The sequence below is a fragment of the Hyla sarda genome, chromosome 3, assembly GCF_029499605.1.
Source record: "Hyla sarda isolate aHylSar1 chromosome 3, aHylSar1.hap1, whole genome shotgun sequence".
Classification (NCBI taxonomy): Eukaryota; Metazoa; Chordata; class Amphibia; order Anura; family Hylidae; genus Hyla; species Hyla sarda.
The window spans coordinates 281,910,299-281,933,045 of NC_079191.1; the positions used below are offsets into that span (position 1 = coordinate 281,910,299).

General features: G+C 43.1%; 1 protein-coding gene and 1 long non-coding RNA gene across 4 annotated transcripts in view; one reads left to right on the top strand and one right to left on the bottom strand.

Moving 5' to 3' along the window:
* LOC130362386 (uncharacterized) overlaps positions 1-17,672 on the bottom strand; it is a 43,711-nt gene extending 26,039 nt beyond the window's left edge. Inside the window, exons 1-3 of one of the 2 annotated variants that reach the window (XR_008891391.1) lie at positions 17,572-17,672; positions 16,013-16,139; positions 430-660 (exon numbers count right to left, since the gene is read on the bottom strand). This is a non-coding gene — a long non-coding RNA (uncharacterized LOC130362386). Of the gene's footprint in view, positions 1-429; positions 661-16,012; positions 16,140-17,571 lie in introns of those variants that run through there. The other variant, XR_008891390.1, reaches the window with a different exon arrangement.
* UST (uronyl 2-sulfotransferase) overlaps positions 1-22,747 on the top strand; it is a 405,014-nt gene that overhangs the window by 97,933 nt on the left and 284,334 nt on the right. The gene's annotated exons all lie outside the window — the stretch shown is intronic.

Genomic DNA, 22,747 nt, shown 5'->3' on the forward strand with positions numbered 1-22,747 from the left:
GTCCTTCATTCTGATCCCAGCATGGCAAGGGTCACTGTGGGGTCCTCCACAATCAAATCCGATTTATTTGTGGAATGGTCTGTGTGAATGGTATACCTTTCCATTGTTTCGAGTATTGTTGGACCTCACCAGGAGTATTCACTGTATGTCTTGATCATACCGGAATGTTCCCATAGACATCTTCTATTATCTATAAAGTACCTTGGTATTCATATTAGGTGTACCCATAGTTCCATTTATGCTTTACACATACCTTCCACTTCTCAGGAAAATAATTGCGGAATTGCAGATGATGGACTAATCTGCCTCTACCTTTCTTTTCTCTCTGCCACCTTCTTAAAAGGATGAGCTTTACCCAGACCTAACAACTTTACGCATTGCAAACCATACCACTGCTATTGAAACACCAGGAGATTTCTCCGACCAATCACTTTAGTTAAGGCAGAGTTAATCTAACAAATGCCCCAGGATAGCTCTTCGGAAATTGATGCTCCCTAGGGACAGGGGGAGAAATAATTTTCTGGATCTTTAACATGTTTGCTGTGCCACAGTGTTGACTGGGTTAAAAACTCCAGTACCTATTCCAACTTTGAACAAGAATCAGGGAATGTTCTCCCCTGGTCGTTGTCGGCTCTGCTCCATACCCGTTACTCAGAATTTCTGAAACAAGTGAATTGTAGCTCGTTAATACATAATATAGTAGCTTCCTTTGCTTTACATGTTTATGATTCTTGTTTTCCTGTGAGCTTTGGGGGGTGGGCGCATTATGTAGCATTCTTGGAAAATGTTATATAATATGTAACCTGTGTGTTACTCCACTTATTCATCCCTTGGCATATAACATACTCTTTTGCTTGTCAAATCTCTTTTTTTTATTTTTTTATTATTATTTTAATAGAATTTTTTTTTTTTTTTTTTTTTGTTATATTCTGTGGATAACCCCTTTAAGATCGCTCAGGTTCTTAGTGCTGAAAGCCCCTCTGATTGTTAGAGTTAAGTGAATGTATCACCTATATTTTATTTTTTATTTTAATAACTAGAGGTATACTAGGATACTGAAACATATTTTTTTTCTAATTTGTTTCTAAATTTCGTAGATGTTATTTTTTTGGACATTATTATGGGGTTGGCCATCTTGTCTAATGGTAAAATAGAAAATTATAAACAACCATTTTTAAGTGGTCCCCTCCCCATCTCTGTTCATTCCCTCCAGCCTGCTAACCTCCCAAGTAATATGGTTAGGCCATTACCCATGTGCAACTGACCTTAAAGGGGTACTCCGCTGGAAAACATAAATTTTTTTTTTTTAAATCTACTGATGCCAGAAAGTTAAAAAGATTTGTAAATTACTTATATTTAAAAATCTTAATCCTTCCAGTACTTATCAGCTGCTATACTACAGAAAAATTTATTTTTTAATTTATTTTCTGTTTGACCACAGTGCTCTCTGCTGACACCTCTGTCCATGTCAGGAACTGTCCAGAGCAGTATAGGCTTGCTATGAGGATTTGCTCCTACTCTGGACAGTTCCAGACATGGACAGAGGTGTCAGCAGAGAACACTGTGGTCAGAAAAAAAACAACTCCACTTCCTCTGGAGCACACAGCAACTGATAATTACTGGAAGGATTAATATTTTTAAATATTAGTAATTTACAACACTGCTTAATTTTCTGGCACCGGTTTTTTCCAGTCTGACAACAGTGCTCTCTACTGACACCTCTGTCTGTGTCAGGAATTGTCCAGAGCAGGAGAGATTTCCTATGGGGATATGCTTCTAATCTGGGCAGTACCTGACATGGACAGAGATGTCAGCAGAGAGCACTGTTGTCAGATAGAAAAGATCCTCACAAAGTTCTCTGTAGTATACAGCAGCTGATAAGTATTGGAAGGGTTAAGATTTTTAAATAGAAGTAATTTACAAATCTGTTTATCTTTCTGAAGCCAGTTGATTTGGGGGGAAAAAAAAACCTTTAAGCAAATTCACTGCATGCAGACATCATTTATTGATTTTTAAAAATTAAAATTTATTATGAACCTCTACATAAATAGATAAACAAACCACACAGAATTAAAAGTAAACAAATGAGTCTGTTTAAAAGCACAATCCCTTTAATTCATTCTATTTAGGAATAAGGCAAAAGAGAAATAAAGTTAAAGGATACTCCGCTGGATTTCTGGTGCCAGAAAATTAAACAGATTTGTAAATTACTTCTTTTTAAAAATAATTTTTGTAAATTACTTCTATTTAAAAAAAATATATATTTTTTTCCAAATGAACTGGTGCCAGGAAGTTGAACAAATTTATAAATTACTTCTATTAAACAATCTTTATCCTTGCAGTACTTATCAGCTGCTGTATGCTCCAGAGGAATGTGAGTTGTTCATTTCTGTCTGACCACAGTGCTCTCTGCTGACACCTCTGTCCATGTCAAGAACTGTCCAGAGTAGGAGCAAATCCTCATAGCAAACCTCTCCTGCTCTGGACAGTTCCTGACACGGACAGAGGTGTCAGCAGAGAGCACTGTGGTCAGACAGAAATGAACAACTCAACTTCTTCTGGAGCACACAGTAGCTGATAAGTACTGGAAGGATTAAGATTTTTAAATATAAGTAATTTACAAATCTGTTTAACTTTCTGTCATCAGTTGATTTGAAAACATTTGTTTTCCACTTGTTTCCACCGGAGTTCCCCTTTAACTCCTTATTAGCGCAGGACATAGATTTACGTCCTGTGCTGGCCCCCGCGATATAACGCGGGGCCACGGGGTTGCCACCATGTCATATGGGATCAGTCCCGGCAGCTAAAACCGGACATCACCTATAAGGGGTTATCCACCATAAGGTGATTTTAGTACGTACCTACCAGACAGTAATGGACATGGTTAGAAAGGATCTGTGCTTGTCTTGGGGCTAAATTGCTATGTTGTGAGATTATAACACTGTGGATAGCTTTTTGTGAACTGGTATTTCCTTTTTGAGTTTTCTTCATTGCCTACAAATGCCATAATTCCAGTTTCCTCCCTCCAACACATCAGCAGCATTCAAAAGGCCTGTGGTTTACAATCAGGGTGCCTACAGCTGTTGCATTAGTTGTAGATTGATCTCTTTCCCACCAAGCGATCACTCCACCCATTGAAGCAGACAGGCTCCCTGTCATCGGCTGACTAGTGAGTCAGGTCTCGGCCGCATTGCAACCTGGGAAAAATCTGAGACAACAGTAATTTTGTATGCTGTTAAAAATACATAATAAGAATTGTGAGAAAACCGTCCCACACAGGTACAGACACTATATTATGAACTACACTAACTTTACAGCCCCTGTAGCATAGTCAAATAAAAAAAAATCCTGTAATACCCCTTTAACCCTTCAAACGTGGCGATCAACTTTGATCGCCGTGGCTAAAGTGGAAGTAAAACCTTCCCCCAAGCTCAGTCGGGTGTCCTGATCAGCTGTACAGACACGAGGAGGGTCCCTACCTGCCTCCTCTTTGTCCGATCGTCGACACTGCTCCGTGCCTGAGTTCCAGGCAGGAGCAGTGGAGCGCCGATAACACTGATCAATGCAATGCTATTGCATAGCATTGATCAGTGTATCCAATCAAGGTACAGCAAGGACATGTTATAGTCCCCTATAAGTGTAAAAACAGTTAATAGATTTAACCCCTTTCCTAATAAAAGTTTGAATCACCCTACTTTTCCCATTTAAAAAAAAAAACCTATATAAATAGAAATAAATGTAAAAATTTCAGATCACAGCGCAAAAAATGAGCCCTCATACCGCCCTGTACGCAGAAAAATAAAAAAGTTATAGGGATCAGAAGATGACATTTTTAAACTTATTAATTTTCCTGCATGTAGTTATGATTTTTTCCAGAAGTACGACAAAATGAAACCTATATAAATAGTGTATCGTTTTAATTGTATGGACCTACAGAATAAACATAAGGTGTCCTTTTTACTTAAAAATGTACTACGTAGAAACGGAAGCCCACAAAATTTACAAAATGGCGTTCTTCTATTTTGTCGCACAATGATTTTTTTTTTTTGTTTCACTGTAGATTTTGGGGTAAAATAACTGATGTCATTACAAAGTACAATTGGTGGTGCAAAAAAAAAAAAAAAAAAGCCATCATAGGAGTCTGTAGGTTATGATTTTTTAAAGGTGAGGAGGAAAAAACGAAACTGCAAATACGGAATAACCCTGAGTCCTTAAGGGGTTAAGTGGGTTTTATACTGCATAGTCTGAAGACCGTGGTTAACATATACAAGTAGTGGGATTCACCAAAAGACAGATTGTGTTAATGAAATAGGTTAAAATTGTCTTTTTGCTGCTATACGATGAATCATTACTACTACTTCAGTGTGTGATTGTAAGCCCTCTAACCAATGTGCATCTTTGCTCTCTCTGGACATAAAAGTGCTATTTTAACAAGGCATTTATATACGGATTATGCAAAGATTAAGCTTAATGTTTTTCTATGTATTTGAAATATAGCTGCGTGAAACTATCCAGGTTTAATTTACATAGGACGACTTGCAGGAGAACCACATGTGTGCACCACCTAGTAAGTGTGGTTTTTACATACCATAGAATATGTTGTCAAATTGACAAAAAAATCTAAATCTATTTATCTATCTATCTAAATATATTTAATTTTTTTTTTTTTTTTATATATATATATACACCCATATACTTATACCACACACACACACACACACACACACACACTACTTTTTAGAACCATAAAGGCTTTGAGGTGTGCATTCCTCATTGCTCATTGTGTGCATTGCTCACATTTTGGATTATTATTTTTTTTTTTGCCAATCAGATTTTGGCAGGTTTTAAAGCCATTCCTCTATATAAAAATAAACTTTAGAATTTCAACCCAACTGCTATGACAAACTATTCTTCAAAGCCAAAATATATCCCTTAGCTAGTGTAAACAGTGTAATAGGAAAATGAGGCATCGACAGTACAAGGGCTTTCCTTTTAAAACTTGGCAAACTTCCTTTAGCCATAGTAACAGCTTGAACTATTTTCTGTTTTCAATTAAATATGGCTTATTGGCCAGAGCATCTTCTGAAGATTCAGATCAGGAGCACCACATGTGGGATATGACTGAATGTGGCAAGCTGCTGTGAAAATGTTTTTAAGCAGTACCGCTAGTGGCTAGCTTGAAATATGAAGGTCATTTTGTACCTGAGAAATCACTGTCATCAACCACTAATACACAGTTAATGTAAATACCAGTGGTACAAGTACATCACCGTTTTACCAGGTAACACCTATATTATACGAACACCTATAAATGATATGATATATGTATATAATATACACTGCTCAAAAAAATTAAGGGAATAATAAGATAACACATCCTAGATCTGATTGAATGAACTAATCGTATGAAATACTTACGTCTTTACATAGTTGAATGTGCTGACAACAAAATTACACAAAAAAATATGAAAATCAAATTTATCAACCCATGGAGGTCTGGATATGTAGTCACACTCAAAATCAAAGTGGAAAACCACACTACAGGCTGATCAAACTTTGATGTAATGTCCTTAAAACAAGTCAAAATGAGGCTCAGTAGAGTGTGTGGCCTCCACATGCCCGTATGACCTCCCTACAATGCCTGGGCATGCTCCTGATGAGGTGGCGGATGCTCTCCTGAGGGATATCCTCCCAGACCTGGACTAAAGCATCCGCCAACTCCTGGACAGTCTGTGGTGCAACGTGGTGTTGGTGGATGGAGCAAAACATGATGTCGCAGATGTGCTCAATCGGATTCAGGTCTGGGAAATAGCATCAATGCCTTCCTCTTGCAGGAACTGCTGAAACACTCCAGCCACATAAGGTCTAGCATGGTCTTGCATTAGGTGGAACCCAGGGCCAACCGCACCAGCATATGGCCTCACAAGGGGTCTGAGGATCTCATCTCAGTACCTAATGGCAGTCAGGCAACCTCTGGCAAGCACGTGGAGGGCTGTGCGGCCCCCACAAAGAAATGCCACCCTTACTGACCCACCACCAAACCGGTCATGCTGGAGGATGTTGCAGGCAGCATAACGTTCTCCACGGCATCTCCAGACTCTGTCACATCTATCACATGTGCTCTGTGTGAACCTGCTTTCATCTGTGAAGAGCACAGGGCGCCAGTGGCAAATTTGCCAATCTTGGTTTTCTCTGGCAAATGCCAAAGGTCCTGCACGGTATTGGGCTGTAAGCACAACCCCCACATGTGGATGTCGGGCCCTCAAACCACCCTCATGGAGTCTGTTTCTGACCGTTTGAGTGGACACATGCACATTTGTGGCCTACTGGAGGTAATTTTGCAGGGCTCTGGCAGTGCTCCTCCTGCTCCTCCTTGCACAAGGGTAGAGGTAGCGGTCCTGCTGCTGGGTTGTTACCCTCCTACGGCCTCCTGCACGTCTCCTGATGTACTGGCTTGCCTCCTGGTAGCAACTCCATGCTCTGGACACTACGCTGACAGACACAGCAAACCTTCTTGCCACAGCTCGCATTGATGTGCCATCCTGGATGAGCTGCACTACCTGAGCCACTTGTGTGGGTTGTAGATTCTGTCTCATCTAGCTACCACTAGAGTGAAAGCACCGCCGGCATTCAAAGTGACCAAAACATCAGCCAGGATGCATAGGAACTGAAAAGTTGTCTGGGGTCACTACCTGCAGAACCACTCCTTTATTGGGGGTGTCTTGCTAATTGCCTATAATTTCCACCTGTTGTCTGTTCCATTTACACAACAGCATGTGAAATTGATTGTCAATCACTGTTGCTTCCTGAGTGGACAGTGTGATTTCACAGAAGTGTGATTGACTTGGAGTTACATTGTGTTGTTTAAGTGTTCCCTTTATTTTTTGAGCAGTGTATAAATGCAATGTTTATGATAATGGAAACATTATAGTAACAGGGACTGTTCCTCAGAACTGGTGCATGGCAAATGTGGTGCCAATATTTAAAGGGGACAAAAGGTGACCCCGGAAATTATAGACCTGTTAGTTTAACCTGTGTTGTATGTAAATTGTTTGAGGGTTTTCTAAGGGATGCTATTTTTTAATATCTTAATAAAAATAAATGTATGACACCATATCAGCATGGCTTTATGAGGGATCGGTCCTGTCAAAATAACCTGATCAGCTTTCATGAGGAGGTGAGCTCCAGACTGGACCAGGGGGAAACGCTGGATGTCGTATATCTGGATTTTTCCAAAGCATTTGATACGGTGCCGCATAAAAGGTTTGTGCATAAAATGAGAAGGATTGGGCTGGGGGAGAATGTGTGTAAGTGGGTAAGTAACTGTCTCAATGATAGGAAACAGAGGGTGGTTATTAATGGTACTTATTCTGATTGGGTGACTGTTACTAGTGGGGTACCACAGGGGTCTTGGGTCCTGTCCTATTTAATATATTTATTAATGACCTTGTAGAGGGGTTGAATAGTAAAGTAGTAATCTTTGCAGATGATGCTAAACTCTGTAAAGCGATAAACACTATAGAGGACAGTGCACTATTACAAATGGATCTGGATAGGTTGGAGGTTTGGGCTGGTAAGTGGCAGATGAGGTTCAACACTGATAAATGTAAGGTAATGCACATGGGGAGGAAAAATCCGGGCTGGGATTATGTATTAAATGGGAGCACACTTGGGACGACTTATGTGGAAAAGGACTTCGGTGTCTTAGTTAACAGTAAATGAAGCTGTAGTGACCAGTGTCGGGCAGCTTTGGCCAAGGCAAATAAAATCATGGGGTGAATCAATAGGGGCATAGATGCCCACAACAAGGAAATAATTCTAACGTTGTACAAATCACTAGTCAGACCACACATGGAATACTGTGTACAGTACTGGGCACCAGTGTACAAGAAAGATATAGTGGAGCTGGAGAGGGTTCAAAGAAGGGCAACCAGGGTAATACAGGGAATGGGAGGACTACAGTACCCAGAAAGATTATCAGAATTAGGGTTATTTAGTTTAGAAAAAAGAAGGCTTAGGGGCGACCTAATAACTATGTATAAATATATCAGGGGACAGTACAGAGATCTCTCCCATGATCTATTTATACCCAGGACTGTATCTATAACAAGGGGGCATCCTCTCCGTTTAGAGGAAAGAAGGTTTCTGCACCACCACAGATGGGGGTTCTTTACTGTAAGAGCAGTGAGACTGTGGAATTCTCTGCCTGAGGAGGTGGTCATGGGGAACTCTGTAAAAGAGTTCAAAAGGGGTCTGGATGCATTTTTGGAGAATAATAACATCACTGGTCATGTATACTAGATTTATAGGGACAGAAGGTTGATCCAGGGATTTATTCTGACTGCCATATTTGGAGTCGGGAAGGAATTTTTACCTCTAGTATGAGGGTTTGTTGCCTTCCTCTAGATCAACTGAGTAGGGACTCATTAGGGTTATAGGTTGAACTTGATTTTTTTCAACCTTATGAACTATGTTATTATGGACATAGCTTTTGGATAGTTGCCAATTTGCCGCAATGGAATCTGCAAGGGTAACCAAGGAATCGCTAAGGGCACCCCACCCTTCTTTTTTGCAGGACTGGCCAACTGTCTAATGTGTATGGATGTGTCCTGATAAGCTTAAAGGGGTACTCCGGTGGAAAACCTTTTTTTTTTTTTTTTTTTTTTTTTTTATCAACTGGTGCTAGAAAGTTAAACAGATTTGTTAATTACTTCTATTAAAAAATATTTGTCCCTCAAGTACTTATTAGCAGCTGTATGCTACAGAGGAAATTATTTTCTTTTTTTAATTTCTTTTTTGTCTTTTATTTTTGAATTTCTTTTCTGTCTTGTCCACAGTGCTCTCTGCTGACACCTGATGCCCATGTCAGGAACTGTCGAGAGCAGGAGAAAATCCCCATAGCAAACCTATGCTTCTCTGGACAGTTCCTGACATGGACAGGGGTGTCAGCAGAGAGCACTGTGGACAAGACAGAAAAGAAATTCAAAAATAAAAGAATTTCCTCTGTAGTGTACAGCTGCTAATAAGTACTAGAAGGATTAAGATTTTTAAATATGAGTAATTTACAAATCTGTTTAACTTTCTGGCACCAGTTCATAAAAAAAAAAAAAAATTCCACCGGAGTTCCCCTTTAACCCCTTAAGGACCAGGCCATTTTACACGTTAGGACCAGAGCGTTTTTTTAACATCTGACCACTGTCACTTTAAGCATTAATAACTAAGACGCTTTTACCTATCATTCTGATTCCGAGATAGTTTTTTCGTGACATATTCTACTTTGTTATTGGTAAAATTTTGTCGATACTTGCATCATTTCTTGGCGAAAAATTCCAAAATTTGATGAAAAAATTGAAAATTTTGCATTTTTCGAACTTTGAAGCTCTCTGCTTGTAAGGAAAATTTTTATTCACATATACAATATGTCCACTTTATGTTTGCATCATAAAATTTTTGAGTTTTTACTTTTGGAAGACACCAGAGGGCTTCAAAGTTCAGCATCAATTTTCCAATTTTTCACAAAATTTCCAAAATCACAATTTTTCAGGGACCAGTTCAGGTTTGAAGTGGATTTGAAGGGTCTTCATCTTAGAAATACCCATAAATGACCCCATTATAAAAACTGCACCCCCCAAAGTATTCAAAATGACATTCATTCAGCGTTTTAACCCTTTAGGTGTTTCACAGGAATAGCAGCAAAGTGAAGGAGAAAATTCACAATCTTCATTTTTTACACTTGCATGTTCTTGCAGACCCAATTTTTGAATTTTTACAAGGGGTAAAAGGAGAAAATGTATAACTATATTTGTAGCCCAATTTCTCTCGAGTAAGCACATACCTCATATGTCTATGTAAATTGTTCGGCGGGCGCAGTAGAGGGCTCAGAAGCGAAGGAGCGACGAGAGTAGGATTTTGGAGAGTACGTTTTTCTGAAATGGTTTTTGGGGGGCATGTTGCATTTAGGAAGCCCCTATGGTGCCAGAACAGGAAAAATACCCACATGGCATACCATTTTGGAAACTAGACCCCTTGAGGAACATAACAAGGAATAAAGTGAGCCTTAATACCCCACAGGTGTTTCACGACTTTTGCATATGTAAAAAAATGTTTATAAAATGTCACTAAAATGTGTGTTTCCCCCCAAATTTCACATTTATTCAAGGGTTTATAGCAGAAAATACCCCCCAAAATTTGTATTCCCATCTCTTCTGAGTATGGAGGTACCCCATAAGTTGACCTGAAGTGCACTACGGGCGAACTACAATGCTCAGAAGAGAAGTAGTCATATTTGGCTTTTTGAGAGCAAATTTTGCTCGGGGGCATGTCGCATTTAGGAAGCCCCTATGGTGCCAGGACAGCAAAAAATACCCACATGGCATACCATTTTGGAAACTAGACCCCTTGAGGAACGTAACAAGGAATAAAGTGAGCCTTAATACCCCACAGGGGTTTCACGACTTTTGCATACGTAAAAAAAAAATTATAATTTTCACTAAAATGTGTGTTTCCCCCCCAAATGTCACATTTTTGCAAGGGTTAATAGCAGAAAATACCCCCCAAAATTTGTAACCCCATCTCTTCTGAGTATGGAGGTACCCCATAAGTTGACCTGAAGCGCACTACGGGCGAACTACAATGCTCAGAAGAGAAGGAGTCATATTTGGCTTTTTGAGAGCAAATTTTGCTCGGGGGGCATGTCGCATTTAGGAAGCCCCTATGGTGCCAGGACAGCAAAATAACCCCCACATGGCATACCATTTTGGAAACTAGACCCCTTGAGGAACGTAACAAGGGGTACAGTGAGCATTTACCCCCCACTGGTGTCTGTCAGATCTTTGGAACAGTGGGCTGTACAAAATTTTTAATTTGCACAGCACACTGTTCCTAAGATCTGTCAGACACCAGTGGGGGGTAAATTCTCACTGCACCCCTCATTACATTCCGTGAGGGGTGTAGTTTCCGAAATGGGGTCACATGTGGGGTTTTGTTTTTTTTGCGTTTGTCAAAACCGCTGTAACAATCAGCCAGCCCTGTGCAAATCACCTCAAATGTACATGGCGCACTCTCCCTTCTGGGCCTTGTTGTGCGCCCCCAGAGCACTTTGCGCCCACATATGGGGTATCTCTGTAGTCGGGAAAAATTGCATTACAAATTTTGGGGGGCGTTTTTCCCTTTTACCTCTTGTCAAAATGAAAAGTATGGGGCAACACCAGCATGTTAGTGTAAAAAATTTTTTCTTTTACACTAACATGCTGGTGTAGACCCCAACTTCACCTTTTCATAAGGGGTGAAAGGAGAAAAAGCCCCCCAAAATTTGTTAGGCAATTTCTCCCGAGTACGGCGATACGCCATATGTGACCCTAAACTGTTGCCTTGAAATACGACAGGGCTCCAAAGTGAGAGCGCCATGCGCATTTGAGGCCTGAATTAGGGATTTGCATAGGGGTAGACATAGGGGTATTCTACACCAGTGATTCCCAAACAGGGTGCCTCCAGCTGTTGCAAAACTCCCAGCATGCCTGGACAGTCAACGGCTGTCCGGCAATACTGGGAGTTGTTGTTTTGCAACAGCTGGAGGCTCCATTTTGAAACGGTGGCGTATCAGACGCTTTCATTTTTATTGGGGAGGGGAGGAGGGCTGTGTAGGGGTATGTGTATATGTAGTGTTTTTTTACTTTTTATTTTATTTTGTGGTAGTGTAGTGTTTTTAGGGTACAGTCACACGGGCGGGGGGTTACAGCAAGTTTTAGCTGCCGCGCAAAATTTGCTGCATCGCAAACTTGCAGCCTTATACTCACTGTAAGCCCCCTGCCCATGTGAATGTACCCTGTACATTCACAGGGGGGGGGGACCTCCAGCTGTTGCAAAACCACAACTCCCAGCATGCACAGTCCATCAGTGCATGCTGGTAGTTCTAGTTTTGCAACAGCTGGAGGCACACGGGTTGGAAAACACTGAGTTAGGAAACAGACAATGTTTCCCAACCAGTGTTCCTCCAGATGTTGCAAAACCACAACTCCCAAACATTCTCAGGCATGCTGGGAGTAGTAGTTCGGCAACATCTTTAGAGCCAGATGTTGCCAAACTACAACTCCCAGCATGCTTGGAGTTGTAGTTTTGCAACATCTGGAGGACTACAGTTTGCAGACCACTAACACAGTGGTTCCCAATCTGTGCCCTTCCAGATGTTGCAAAACTACAACTCCCAGTATGCCAAAACTGTCCAGGCATGCTGGGAGTTGTAGTTCTGCAACATCTGAAGGGCCAGATGTTACAGAACTACAACTCCCAGCATACCTGGACAGTAAGGGCATGCTGAGGATGTGTAGTTTTGCAACATCTGGAAGGGCACAGTGGTCTCCAAACTGTGGACCTCCAGATGTTGCAAAACTACAACTCCCAGCATGCCCAGACGCGGAGGGCTGTCTGGGCATGCTGGGAGTTGTAGTATACAGGGTCCCATTACAGCAATGCATGTCGCTTTACGGCGACGTGCATTGCTGTAAAGGGCCCGACCGCGGCTGAAGATCAACTCACCTGTCGCCGCTGCCGCCGTCTGGATCCGGGTCTTCAGGGACGAGGTAAGTACCGGGGCCGGTCCCCAGCACTCCCCCGTCCCCCACCGCGTCATCCGGTCTTCCTCCCGTCCTCTCCGGACTTCAAGGGGCCGGGCAGGACGGGAGGAAGTAACCGCCCCCCCTCCTGCGATTGGTCGGTTAGTTAACCGACGGATCGCAGGGGATCGGAGGAGGTGGCAGGCTTGCCACCTCGCTCCTAGGCTCCAGCATGGTCCTGGCTGTCTGTGACAGCCGGGATCACGCAAAATTACCGGGCGGTCGGGTCCCAGAGACCCGATCAGCCCGGTATCGCCGCAGATCGCAAGGGCGATTTCCCTTGCGATTTGCGGCGATCGCTGACATGGGGGGGCCTACATGGCCCCCCTCTGCGTTTGCCCTGGATGCCTGCTGAAGGATTTCAGCAGGCACCCGGTTCCGATCTCTGCCCGGCGAGCGGCAGAGACCGGAAAAGGCCATGACGTTGTGGAACGTCATTGGTCCTTAAAGCCCAGGGTGCCATGACGTTCCACAACGTCATTGGTCCTTAAGAGGTTAAAGTAGGTTGTCTGGCAGGAATTTTTATCTGAGAAATAGGGCAAAGTAGTTTTAAAGAAAAATGAGTTACTCACTGATGTCACCACCACCATTCTCCCCTTCACCAGGTCCACACTTTTCTCCCTTTACCCATCATATCTGTTACGGAGCCTGTTTAACCTGTGTGGCTGATGACTCGGACCGTATCGGGGAGCGGAGTCTAAGGTGCTGCTGGTCTTCACCAGAGCCCGCCGCAAGGCAGGATGGGCTTGCTGCGGCAGGTGACACCAAGGTCGCTATCGCCGACATGGCTCGGCCACACAGGTAGCTGGGCAAGGCGAGGTACCGAAGGATAAGGCAGTAGCATAGTCAAACAAAGCAGAAGGTCAAGGCATTGAGCAAAGATTCAAAGTCAAATACCGTAGTGGGAAGGTCTGGATACACGGGTAAGGCAAACAGGCAATATGGAACCCTTAATCTCAGGCTAGAGGCACTGAAGATCCAGCAGGGATGTAGTGTCAGGTGCAACAACTAATTATGGGCGCACTGGCCCTTTAAATTTCAGAGCTCTGGCACGCGCGTCCCCGTCTCCTAGGAGTCGGAGCTGAGACACAGAGGGGGAGGTGGCAGCGGAGCTTGGTGAGTGACGGGTTGGGATTCGCATGTGGGCGCGTCCCACGATGCGAATCCCAGCCCCGCTGGCAGACTGGGACACAGGGACACTGCGCTCGCAGCCGGAGCGCAGAGTGTAGCCACATCTTTACGCACAGGATATGCCTGCTAAGCCAAATACTGACTGAGGTGGATAACCCATGTAGCCAGTGAAAAACTGAGCTGACATTTCTTGTTTGTTGAGACAAGACCAATAAGTAAAGAGCTGTGGCCATCTATTGTCAACTGCTTCAGTGGAGGATTGCTGAAGTAACTAACACCTATTATTTGTTTGTTTGTCTCTTTTTCTTTTTTTATTTAACTACATAAGGACTAAGCCCATTTTGGCCTTAGGGACCAGGCCAATTTTTGTTTTTGCCCTTTAGTTTTTTTTCTCCTCCCCTTCTAAAAATCATAACTCTTTAAATTTTGCACCTACAGACCCATATAAGGGCTTGTTTTTACGTCACCAATTGTACTTTATAATTACATCAGTCATTTTATAACAAAATCTACGGCGAAAAAAAAGAATATTTGTGGGGTCAAATTGAAAAAAAAAAAAGCCATTTTGTAACATTGGGGGCTTCCATTTATACGCAGTGCTCTTTTTGGTAAAAATTACACCTTCACTATATTCTGTAGTTCCATACGGTTACAAGGATACCCAATTTTTTAGGTTTTATATTATTTTACTACTTAAAAAATACATAACTAAATGCACCAAAATTAGTATGTTTAAAGTTATCTTATGACCCCTATAACTTTTTTTATTTTTTTATTTCTTGGCTATATGAAGGCGCATTTTTTGGGCCGTGATCTGTAGTTTTTATCGGCACCATTTTTGTTTTGATTTGACTTTATCACTTTTTTCATTATTTTTTTTATGATGTATGAAGTGATCAAAAATACGCAGTTTTGGACTTTGGTGTTTTTTTAAGTGTACGCCAATAATCGTGCGGTTTAATTAATCTTATACTTTAATAGTTCAGACATTTTCGCATGCTGCAGTACCACATATGAATGTTTATTTTGGATTACATTATTTGATTTAAAAAATGGGGAAAAAGGGGGATTCAAACTTTTAATAAGAAGGGGTTAATTCACTTTTTTATAAATTTTTTGTTTTTGTTTGTTTTAGTCTCCATAGGGGGCTAAAACATGCAATCTTATGATTGCATACACTGTTCAATGCCCGCATTTTTAGAAGCTGCAATCAACTTTGATTGCTGCATCTAAAGAGTTAATGCTGGGCATCAGCAATTAACCGTGGGTCCTGGCTGCTGGTAGGAACCAAGACTCTCCGGGTATGAAGCGTGCTCAGCTCGTGAGCCCGGTTCAATCCCCGGTAATGGGACCAGGGCGTATAGGTACGCACTCTGTCCTTAAGTACCAGAACGCAAGGGCGTACCTGTATGCCCTGTGTCCTAAAGGGGTTAAACTCCTTAACCCCTTAAGAACCCAGCTAGATAGGCCTGCACACCCATATCCCTCAAAAGATGCAAAATTGCAGGTTCTTAATCAATCCCCCCCCCACACACACACACACGCAAATATTATTTTTTGCTTCGTTGTAATTTTTATGTTAAAATTATTGATGTCATTACAAAGTACAATTGGTTGTGCAGAAAAGCAAGTTTTTAAATGGGACTGTGGATGGTAAAAATAGGACTTACCGTATATCTCCTAAAAGGTGAGAAAGACCAAAACAAATTAGCAAAAAAGAAAATGAGCTCTGTGTCCTCAATGGCTGTGTTCTTAACCCTTAGAGGACACGTGACATACATTTACGTTGCTGTGCCCTGGTACTCTGGGTACAACGATGCACATGTTAGTTGCAGGGCCAGACACAGCTGGCTTCTATTATCTTTACAATGTAGAAGTGTAGTCTTTGCTGAGCACATACCAGTGGTGTTGCTAGAGTTGGTGTTACCTGTAGCAGTAGAAAATTGTGTCACCCAAATTACCTGCACAACCCGAAGCAATTTTCTAAACTGTTGTGATGAATGCCTATAGTGTAGTGTGTAAGGGGTGGGGGTGGGGGGGGGGGGGGGGGGGGGGAAGAGGAGATACCAATTGCCAAGTAAGTAAACAGTGCTAAAAAAAAGTTTTTAACATGCAGAACTAAAGCTCCCAGCATGACCTAAGCAGTGGTTTTGGTATGCTGGGAGTTTTTTTTTTTTTTTTTTACCTATCATCACTGCAGAACTTACTACAGTAACTACAGGTCTGAAGGGCCACAGTCAGGTATAATGCACAATGATGTCATTACTCACGGGTGACTTCTTCTCTGCGGTCTTTTCTTTTTTAATTCCTGTAATACATAGTGCCGTGACTCTTCTTTGTGTAGAACTTGATGCCCAGATGGCATTGCTACTCACTTGGTCAGTGGATTCTGATCCTCTATATAAAAACAATAATTAATATTACACTGCCAGACACTGTACCCTTGAATATAATACTACCACACAATGCTAAATGCAAAACGAACTGTGTCCCATGAATACATTATAGGCAGTGAAAAAACAGGAAGAAGAAAATAGAGAGTAGTGTTCTATGTGCTGTTACTCCAAAATGCTCATGTATGCAGTGAAAGTATGGTGAAAATGGCATAGTTGCACTGTGGGCACGACACCATTGATATCTTTGACACAACTAACTGGTGTTTCCGCAGGATCACAAAAATCAGCCCAGCGTCCAACTACAATCTCACGGAAGCCAGCGGTGTCCTGCAATATCAAGGATATCCAAGTCAAAACCTCTGGTCCATCCTCCACTTGTGAGATGAGCTCTGGGGGATGATTGGAAGTTAAAAATGACGCATGTAGCAGTCCTTATGTAAAGGACATCAGCGCAGCTCCATCACACTCCTCTCACATGCCGACATCATGGACCCTCATTCTGCAGAGATGCGTTTGATTGTCCTTGTCACTCGCTGTTACTATGAGATCAATCTGCACTGAAGATCGAGCTCACAGAAACGGAGTAACACGTACAGTCGGACGCATCTGGGCCAGGGTGTCACTCCACGAAAGCTACTGCCATGCCCTGTAACACATGATTAAACTTTGTGCATGTACTGCTTCTATAGAATAGTGATCTGCAATATGTGGCTCTGCAGCTGGTACACTACTACAACTTCCAGCATGCCCTAACAGCCTTTGCAGAACCACAGGTTGCAGATCACTGTGGATGAAGAAAGAAGACAAAATGATCCAGCACTTGACGAAATCCACAGCTTTATTCAATCCTCCATAAAAGCAGCATGGCAATACACAATTCACAAGGTATGTGCAATCTACCTTGTACATACCTTGTGAATTGTGTGTTGCCATGCTGCTTTTATGGAGGATTGAATAAAGCTGTGGATATCGTCAAGTGCCGGATCATTTTGTCTTCTTTCTTCATTGTTGGACACACGGAGCCTGGGTGAGGACCCGCGCACGACATTAGGAGGGTGAGCTGGATTTTCCCTACTTTCTTGCAGATCATTGTGGATGCCTTAGTTATGCTTTGGGTTAAACGGAGTAAGACCCCTGTATGTCTACCTACTAGCCACAGCAGGGAGGGGGTGGTAATGAGCTGGAGATCCTCTTCAGAAACAGTGGTGAATCTAGCCCTGTCTCCAGTCCCTGGGGAGCAAATGAGACCCTCAAGTGAGCTGCCAGGCTGAGGATGTACTTCCGGGGCCTCCTGCTTCCTAGTCTCCGCATACAGGATGAGTGCAGCTGCTGTTTCTTACAAACCCCACCCCTCCTATTTTTGCCATTTTTCTTTTTGAAGAAGCTTTTGCTTCTGACTGGGGATGTCAGTGCAGCTCAGACCAAACACTGACCTCGTGTACCACTGACATGAGATGCAACCCAGCACTGCTGTAGTGAAGAAAACTGGGAAACTGTCTTCATTACACCTCTGCAGAGATGCGTCCAACTGTCGATATCAGCCACTGACAGAAACAGCGAGTGACATGGATAGTTGGATGCATATCTGCAGAACGAGGGCCGGTGTAATGACGAAAACTGTTTCTAAGACACACCTGGGTGCACCCTACGCCCCACCCCTAAAACATCATAACCCCCCCCCCCCCATGCACATGGCACATACCACATACCATGTTTCTCTCAACTATCTCCTCCAGACAGGAAGACCAGTAGTTCTAAGCATACATGATGACTGATGGCCACCACTTTACTTTGGAAAGTCACACCCCTTTCTCCTCAGCGCAGAGAGCAGTTCAGTGAGCAGTGTGTGCTTGTCTGTGATTGGCTAAAGCTGCACACACCTCCCTCATCTATATTCACTGTTCTCTAACCATGTGACCTGCTCAGATCTTCTGCCAAGGCTGCCATTGAATCAAACACAGGGGCTGATGGTTTGTTTACTTTTTTTGCAGCTGGATTTTGCAAAGCTTTTTATGTGGGCTATGGGGTCAGATTCCATGTTAGCAGTCAGATTATTACAGTGCAGTAGCAGAACTCTTCATCTAAGAAAGCACCATGGCTTGAGTATATATGTGCTCAGTGTTCTTTCTGCTCATTTTCTACATTAATATTTATTGAGCAATATAACATTCCTCTTTGGGACAGTGTTTTGGCATAAATTTCTTACATAGTGACAACATAAACAAAACAACAAAAAATATGTATGAAAAAAAAATCAATTAAAGGAGTACTCCGAAGCTAAACCTTTAGGGGGCAAAATAAGTATTAAACAAAGTTATATAACATTGCAATATATTTTTCCATATGGTCCTTTTACCGTCGCTCTCTGCACTTTTTCCTCCGACCGGAAGCTGTAAGCCTTTCCCTCTTCTGATGACGCTCGACCGCATATTCTCCTCAATCCGGCGCCATCTTCGCCCGGTGACTCATCGCTCCCATGAGTCTTCGCGGGCTCTGCTGGCCTCCCTGGTCGAAGTCGTCTACTCCCCCTTTTCTGAGTAAATATGTGCAAACACCCCTGGCCAATTACAGTCTTCCGTCCGCGCCTGCGCACTCCCCACAGAGCCGGGACCGGACATGTGACTTTAGCAGGCCAATTATATCCCTGCTAGTAACGCTGCCATAACTAACAGGGATATTCTTGAAGCCATTTAGTAAATACAGAGCAGTTAGAGCAGTGTTTCCCAGCCAATGTGCCTCCAGCTGTTGCCAAACTACAACACCCAGCATGCCCAGACAGCCTTCAGCTGTCTGAGCATGCTTGGAGTAGTAGTCTTGCAACAGCTGGAGGCACCGCTGCAACTCCCAGCATGACCTGACAGCACATAGCTTTCTGGGCATGCTGGGAGTTGTAGTGTTACAATAATTGGACAGGGGATAACCACAAAGGAAGGAGCTGTGGGCGTCACTTTATTATAATTTCCTAGGGGGGAGGGCAGCAGCTTACAGGAAGCAGGGTGCAGGGAGTTATGGGAAATGTAGTCTCTATGACATGGCTGCTTCGGTTTGGACAAATGAGGTATCGTTAGGTCTTTCAAAGGTCTTTCATCAGATTAGCAAAATTTTTTTTTAAGTACCAGCGCTTCGGAGTACTTCTTTAAAAAGTAAAATCACCTCCATAATGGCCCTCATTTACTATTGTAAACCCGACTTGTTTTGTCGGGTTTTTTTGGCGCATCTTTGTCTGCGCCATGTCGCAGACATCGTGCGGCAGTCTGCGACACGATGCAACATTTTTTCCCGACTGACCCGATGTGGATTTTCCCAAACCCGAAAAAGGGGCGTAACCCGACATTTCTGAGCTTTCCCACGTATTTATTAAGGTTTCCAACCCGAATTTGTTGAATTGTTGTGGATTTTTTCCCGACAACTAAGAGGAGTTGGAAACCAAAACCTACAAAACCCACGTGCGACAAACAGGATGCGACATAATAATAAATACCAGGGGAAAAAAGCAGTCGGGTAAGAAAGCAACATAGACTTACAACCCGATTTTCTAAGTAAATGAGGGCCAATGGGATACAAATGTTGTCTAGTAAGTGTACTGACTAGAGATGAGCGAATTTACAGTAAATTCGATTCGTCACGAACTTCTCGGCTTGGCTGTTGATGGCTTTTCCTGCATAAATTAGTTAAGCTTTCAGGTGCTCCCGTGGGCTGGAAAAGGTGGATACAGTCCTAGAAGACTCTTTCCTAGGACTGTATCCACCTTTTCCAGCCCACCGGAACACCTGAAAGCTGAACTAATTCATACAGGATAAGTCATCAACTGCCGAGCCGAGAAGTTCGTGACAAATCGAATTTACTGTAAATTCACTCATCTCTAGTACTGACCCATAGAAAAAAACTACCATGTCAGTTTTACTGTACAGTGAACTCTGAAAAAACTATAGCCTCCCAAAATATGCAGTTAGCAAATAGTGCGGTATCATCGGCCCAGTTGCAATCCTGACCCCTACACACTGTTCTAGATGTCTCTATATGGATCCATTAAGTGTTTTTTTTGACCGCTGACTAGTATAATGAAAAGAAGCCCCCAATTACACAATATCACTTTGAAATGATAGATTATATAAATGTACTTTTAGTATCTCTTTGATAGCAATATCCCTGGAGGTTAATGCCAGCAAGCATGATCAGTGGGTTACTCCACTTTCCAGGCTCCAGTGCAGTCTGTGTTTCAGGTTGACTTTATTCAGTGCAGTAGATAGAGGACTGTGTGTCATTAGAAGCTGCACAGATCTCTCTGTGATCAGGCTCAGTTTACATACCTGGAATGTTTTCGTTGCTAATGTCATCTTGCTTGCTTCGGGGGATCTCATACTGGATAACTTTTTTTTTTTTTTTTTTTTTTTTTTAAACTGTTTTTATTGCAATGTAAGTGCTCAACACAATAAATACAGACGGAGAGTATCAAAAGCTGGCGGTGAGAAATACAGGTATCATCCGACACCGTGCCGGAAAAAGGATGATCATTCATCAGCATGACACGAGCAGATACATCAGCAATGAATCAACTGAAACACAGAAAACATTAAAACCAACCACCGTTTGGTGGGAACGCAAGAACTATGGAAAGGGAAACAAAGACAAACACAAAGACGAGACACTACAAACGCAAAAACACCACACAAATCCGTCCAGGTCAGGGAGGAAGGGGGAAGAGGAAGAGGGAGATGAGAAGGAGAGAGAGAGAAAAAAAAAAGGGGGGGGGGGAAAGAGAAAGTAAGGGGGAAAGGAAGAGAGAGATTGAAAAAGGAGAAAGAGAAACAAAGAAGGGGGGAAATATCAGCCTAGGTCAGACGAGAAAAGAGAAATCAAGTAGCCGGGGAAGAAGACTGTGATAGAATGAGGTCTCTTGCTGCCAAGAACCTGGATACCGTGTATTGAGCATGGGGGGAGGCACACCAGGACGCCCATATTTTATAGAACTTGGCAGGGTTCTTACGATGTTTGTAAACCAGATACTCATAGTTCACTGAGGTGTTCACGAGGGCCTTCCAACCAGCAACCGTGGGTGTCCTAGAGTCCATCCAACGCAATGCTATGGCCTTGCGTGCAAGGAAGAGAACCTCCCTGAGGAAGATGATCTCAGCTGGCGACCACAGTTCCTCATCAAAAAGACCCAAAAGGCAGTGCCTCGGGAGCATCGGCACTGGTCGCCGAGTTAAGGAATTAAGAAACTGTATCACCTCGGACCAGAATGATGCTATATAATGGCAGGACCACATCATGTGCATAAAGTCAGTCAGGATGTCCACAATGGTGGCAAGATGAGTCTGGGCACCTACCCATTTTAGTCAAGCGTATCGGGGTGAGGTACGACTGGTGGAACATGTACAGCTGAATCAGTCTGTTGTTGATAGGTGAGACGTACAGATGTGAGGAGAGGGCATCATCCCACTCCTCATCAGTCATGTCAGCTACACAGCTCCTCCAGCGCGCCTCGACCGACAGCGGCTCCCCCCCCATCTTAGCATTCAAAAGGGCAGTATATAGAGCCGATATAAGTCCCCGGGGCCCCTGAGTGGTGAACACCCCAATAACCGGGAAGTGAGAGAATGGAGCACTAGACCTAGGGAATTGTACTTGAAAGGCGTGTCTGAGCTGAAGGTATCGGTAAAATGATCGTCTGGGGACAGATTTAACGTCAATAAAGTACTGGAAGTCCCTAAAGGCACTACCATCATAGACATCACCAACGGAGATCACACCATAGGACCTCCAAAAGTGCGGATCCAGTTGGTCAGAGAAGTGCGGCAACGTAGGATCATGCCACAGTTGTCTATCCAACAGGTTGTCCGTAAAGACAAATAAACGTTTAGCATAGGTCCAGAGTTTCAGGGCCAGTCTATGCAAAGGAAGCCAAGGGCCCCCCAGGCCAACCCTACCCTCCAAGACGGGCCACAGGTGAGAGGTGTAGACTGTGGGCAAGGTGATGCTCACTATTGGGGAGGGGCTGCAAGGAGACCCAGTGTCTAAGATACCTGAGCTGACCAGCCATGTAGTATAACTGTAGATCGGGTAGTGACATACCTCCCTGAGTTCTAGGTCGTTGCAATGTGGTCAGTTTCAGCTTGGATCTATTACAGCCCCAAATAAACGGGGGAAAGAGAGAATGCAGCTGCCTAAAAGGAGACTGGTACTATGGCTGACGCATGTTCTAACAGATAAAGACACTTGGGGAGGACCACCATTTTGATGAGATTAATGCGGCCCGCAACAGAAAGGGGCAGGGCAGCCCAGGTCCGGAATTTGGCACGGACATAGGATAGAAGAGGTAGAATGTTCGTCTGGTGATCCTCCCCAAACCGCCTGTTGATAATGATGCCTAAATATTTGAACTGATCTACAACCCGTAGGCCATGTAAACAATTCCCTACCGGAGAATCTCTGATAGGCATATACACCGACTTGCTCCAATTGATCCTAAGACCCGAGTAAACCCCAAAGTTGTCAATGAGGTCAATCCCCAAAGCCAGAGTGCACGCAGGATCAGACATGAATAAGATCATGTCGTCAGCATACAGGCCTACCCTATCCTCCCTCGAGCCAATGCTTATACCAGCG